Source organism: Phoenix dactylifera, chromosome 10, assembly GCF_051530095.1.
Source record: "Phoenix dactylifera cultivar Ajwa chromosome 10, Ajwa_hap1_PhDact_Kaust_v1.1, whole genome shotgun sequence".
Taxonomy (NCBI): Eukaryota; Viridiplantae; Streptophyta; class Magnoliopsida; order Arecales; family Arecaceae; genus Phoenix; species Phoenix dactylifera.
This window is the reverse complement of record NC_143199.1, coordinates 932501-937500: the sequence shown is the minus strand read 5'-3', so window position 1 is coordinate 937500 and position 5000 is coordinate 932501.

The window sequence follows — 5000 nt, the reverse complement described above, 5'->3', positions numbered from 1 at the left end:
CGCATCCCGAACGTCCGGGACGCGCTTCCCGGGAGGGCCGATGGAGGGAGCCGAAGTGGCGCACGGCCGCCGGGCACGGACGGCCGAAGGCAGCGCCCGTGCGCCGGGAAGTCGGCAGGCGCGTGCCGGCTCCGTCGGGGACGAAATGTGCCGGGCAAGTCCGCCGCGAGGCAACGGTCCTGTGCGGAGTGGAGCGGAAGGCCCGCCGCGGCGGCAGCAGACCCCCCCTCCCTACCACCCCGGCGGGGCATCCGCCCAAAGCCCACCCCAAGCGTTCCAAAGTACCGAGGAGCGTTGCAAACGGGAACGGCCCGGACACGCGACCCGGTCGCACGGGATGCGCGTCCCGGTCGCACGGGTCGCGCGTCCCAGGAGGGCCGACGGACGAAGCCGAAGTGGCGCACGGCCGCCACGCACGGACGGCCGGCGGCGGCGCCCGTGCGCCGGAAAGTCGTCGGGCGCGCGACGGCTCCGTCGGGGACGAACGGTGCCGGGCACGACCGCCGCGAGGCAACGGACTTGTGCGGAGGGGGGCGGAAGGCCCGCCGCGGCGGCGCCAGCCCCCCCTCCCTACCACCCCGACGGGGCATCCGCCCAAAGCCCACCCCAAGCGTTCCAAAGTACCGAGGAGCGTTGCAAACGGGAACCGCCCGGACACGCGTCCCGGTCGCACGGGATGTGCGTCCCGGTCGCACGGGTCGCGCGTCCCGGGAGGGCCGACGGAGGAAGCCGGCGCACGGCCGCCGCGCGGACGGCCGGCGGGGGCGCCCATGCGCCGGGGCCTCGGCGGGCGCGGGCCGGCTCCCTCGGGGACGAACGGTGCCGGGCCCGCCCGCCGCGAGGCGACGGAGTTGTGCGGAGTGGAGCGGAAGTCCCGCCGCGGCAGCAGCAGCCCCCCCTCCCTACCACCCCGGCGGGGCATCCGCCCAAGGCCCACCCCAAGCGTTCCAAAGTACCGAGGAGCGTTGCAAACGGGAACGGCCCGGACACGCGTCCCGGTCTCACGGGATGCGCGTCCCGGTCGCACGGGTCGCGCATCCCGGGAGGGCCGACGGAGGAAGCCGGCGCACGGCCGCCGCGCGGACGGCCGGCGGCGGCGCCCATGCGCCGGGGCCTCGGCGGGCGCGTGCCGGCTCCCTCGGGGACGAACGGTGCCGGGCGCGCCCGCCGCGAGGCGACGGACTTGTGCGGAGTGGAGCGGAAGTCCCGCCGCGGCAGCAGCAGCCCCCCCTCCCTACCACCCCGGCGGGGCATCCGCCCAAGGCCCACCCCAAGCGTTCCAAAGTACCGAGGAGCGTTGCAAACGGGAACGGCCCGGACACGCGTCCCGGTCTCACGGGATGCGCGTCCCGGTCGCACGGGTCGCGCATCCCGGGAGGGCCGACGGAGGAAGCCGGCGCACGGCCGCCGCGCGGACGGCCGGCGGCGGCGCCCATGCGCCGGGGCCTCGGCGGGCGCGTGCCGGCTCCCTCGGGGACGAACGGTGCCGGGCGCGCCCGCCGCGAGGCGACGGACTTGTGCGGAGTGGAGCGGAAGTCCCGCCGCGGCAGCAGCCGCCCCCCCTCCCTACCACCCCGGCGGGGCATCCGCCCAAAGCCCACCCCAAGCGTTCCAAAGTACCGAGGAGCGTTGCAAACGGGAACGGCCCGGACACGCGTCCCGGTCGCACGGGATGCGCGTCCCGGTCGCACGGGTCGCGCGTCCCGGGAGGACAGACCGAGCAAGCCGAGGTGCCGCTCACGGCCGCCGCGAGGGACGTACGGCGCCGGCGCCCGCGCCCCGTGGCACGGCCTAGAGCGTGCCCCCCTGCCACCCCATCGGGGCATCGGCGCAAAGCCCACCGCGGGGTAGATAACCGAAGGCAACGAGGGACGGTGGATGCACATATCCGAGCAGTGGCGATAGGGCCGGAGGGAGCACCGACAGGGCCGTGAGATTTTAAAGTACCGAGGGAATTTGCAAACCGGGCCCGCCCCTCCCCCCGTCCATCGCACGCCGATCGGGGGTCCGGCGCCCCGCGGGGGGCTGCCGGCATGCGCTCCCGGTGCAGGCATCGACGAGCCGCCCGCGACCTCCACTCGGGTCCGAGCCCCCAAGCGCGGATGCCGAAACGCGCCGGCCGCGGCAGCCCCACCCCTGCCACCCCATCGGGGCATCGGCGCAAGGCCCACCCTGGGGTAGATAACCGAAGGCAACGAGGGACGGTGGATGCACATATCCGAGCAATAGCGATAGGGCCGGAGCGAAGACCGAGGGGGTCGGGGGGTTTTAATGTTCCGAGGGAAGTTGGAAACGGGGCCCGCCCGGACGCCCGTCCCTCGCACGCCGATCGGGGGTCCCGCACCCCGCGGGGGGCTGCCGGCATGCGCCCCTAGTACAAGCATCGACGAGTCGCCCGCGACCTCCACTCGGATCCGGCGGCGCACGCGCGGATGGCGAAACGCGGCGGCCGCGGCTGCAGCCCCCCTACCACCCCGTTGGCGCGTCGGCGCAAAGCCCACCCCGGGGAGGATAACCGAAGGCGACGAGGGACGATGCATGCACATATCCGAGCAAATACCGAGAGGGTCGGGGGGAAGACCGAGAGGCAAGGGGTGTTTAGAGTACCGAGGGAAGTTGCGAAAGGGGCCCGCCCGGACGCTCGCCGCTCGCAGGCGATCCGGCGGGGCGCACGGAGGGCGCCGCCCATCGCCGGAGCTTGCTCGGTCATCTCTGCCGCACGGACACGTAAGCGCCGCCGCGCAAGGTTCGGCCGGCGGGGCGGACGGTTCGCCGCCGCAGGCCTTTCCCGCAGCCGGAACGTGGGCCCGGCGTTGCGCGCCGGCGGGCCGCGCAATCCGCCGGGGCGCACGGCGGGCGCCGCCCGTCGCCGGGGCTTCGCTCGGTCATCTCGGCCGCACGGACACGTGCGCGCAGCCGCGGAAGGTTCGGCCGGCGGGGCGGACGGTTCGCCGACGCAGGCCTCTCCCGCGGCCGGAACGCGGGACCGGCGTTGCGCGCCGGCGGAAGGCGCGATCCGGCAGGGCGCACGGCGGGCGCCGCCCGGGCTTCGCTCGGTCATCTCGGCCGCACGGACACGTGCGTGCCGCCCATCGCCGGGGCTTCGCTCGGTCATCTCGGCCGCGCCGCCACGTGCGCGCCGCCGCGGAAGGCTTGGCCGGCCGGGCGGACGGTTCGCCGCCGCAGGCCTTTCCCGCAGCATGCGCCCCTTCGCCCGAACGACCGCGGGACTCCGGTACGGCCTAGCCGTCGGCCGCCCGGCTGCAAGCCGTCGGGGCCGCTCGATCCCCGTCGCGTGCCGGCCGCCGCTCGGGCCAGCCGGCCGGCTGCCGCATGTAACCTCTGACCTCATCAGCGGTCGATCCGCACCGCGCTGGTCTTCGGTGCGGACCCGTCGGGGCCGTGCCGCGCCGGCCGTCGCATCCGGTTCCGCAGGCGCCGCCCGGTTGCCTCCCGCCCTCGTGCGCTCGCGCCGGCCGGGCGACGCGGTGCCCGCGGGACTCGGGCATGGTTGAGCCGTCGGCCGCCCGGCGGCATGCCGCCGCCGCTCCGCGCCGCGTGCCGGCTGCGCTCCTCCCCGCGCCCGTCCGCGGGCGGGCCCGCCGCCGCTCGCGCCGGCCGGGCGACGCGGTGCCCGCGGGACTCGGGCATGGTTGAGCCGTCGGCCGCCCGGCGGCATGCCGCCGCCGCTCCGCGCCGCTTGCCGGCTGCGCTCCTCCCCGCGCCCGTCCGCGGGCGGGCCCGCCGCCGCTCGCGCCGGCCGGGCGACGCGGTGCCCGCGGGACTCGGGCACGGTTGAGCCGACGGCCGCCCGGCGGCATGCCGCCGCCGCTCCGCGCCGCGTGCCGGCTGCGCTCCTCCCCGCGCCCGTCCGTGGGCGGGCCCGCCGCCGCTCGGCCTAGCCCCCCGGCTGCCGCACGTAACCTGCGACCTCGTCGGCGCTGGATGCGCGTCGTGACAGTTTTCGGTGGGGCGCCGCGGAGGCGCCGGGGGCCCATGCGACGGGCCAGGGGGCGAACGGAGGGCTCGGTCAGCCCTAACAGGGGACCGGCGACAAAGGAGCGGTCGCGCAAAGCTTCGTAAGGGACCCAGACGACGGGCCTACCGATCCGAAGCACCGCGCACGGACGCGCAGCGGGCCCACGACGGGCCGACACGGAAGGCCCGCCGCCAAGGCCGCAAAACCGACAAAGGAACCCACGGGGACGCACCAGAGCGGGCAAAGCTTTCACCGAACGGGACGGGACCGAGCCCCCGCAACAGGCGAGGGCGACGGATCCGACCAAGTAAGGCCGATCCCGCTCCACGCACGCGCGGCCGCAGGAACTTCGTGAGGGACGGGACGACCGGCCGACCGAACCGAAGCGCCGCGCACGGCCGCCGCGAGGGCCGGCCGGAGGCATAGACCGAGCGCCGCGCCAGCGGAAGGAGCGTGCCGGCTCCGTCGGGGACCACCTGCGCACGGTCCGTCCGAGCGAGCCGACGGACCGGCGCGGAAGGCCCGGCGCCGAGCCCGCAAAACCGACAAAGGAACCCACAGGGACGCACCAAAGCGGCCCAAGATTTCACCGAGACGGGACCGAGCCCACGCAACATGCGATGGCGACGGATCGGACCAAGTAAGGCCGATCCAACTCCGCGCGCGCGCGGCCGCGAGCACTTCGTGAGGGACAGGAAGACCGGCCGACCGAACCGAAGCGCCGCGCACGGCCGCCACAAGGGCCGGCTGGAGGCGTAGACCGAGAGCCGCACCAGCGGAAGGAGCGTGCCGGCTCCGTCGTGGGCCAACTCCGCGGGGCCCATCCGAGCGAGCCGACGGGCCGGCGCGGAAGGCCCGGCCGAACCCGCAAAACCGACAAAGGAACCCACAGGGACGCACCAGAGCGGACAAAGATTTCACCGAACAGGACGGGACCGAGCCCACGGAACATGCGAGGGCGAAGGATCGGACCAAGTAAGGCCGATCCAACTCCGCGCGCGCGCGGCCGCGAACACTTCAT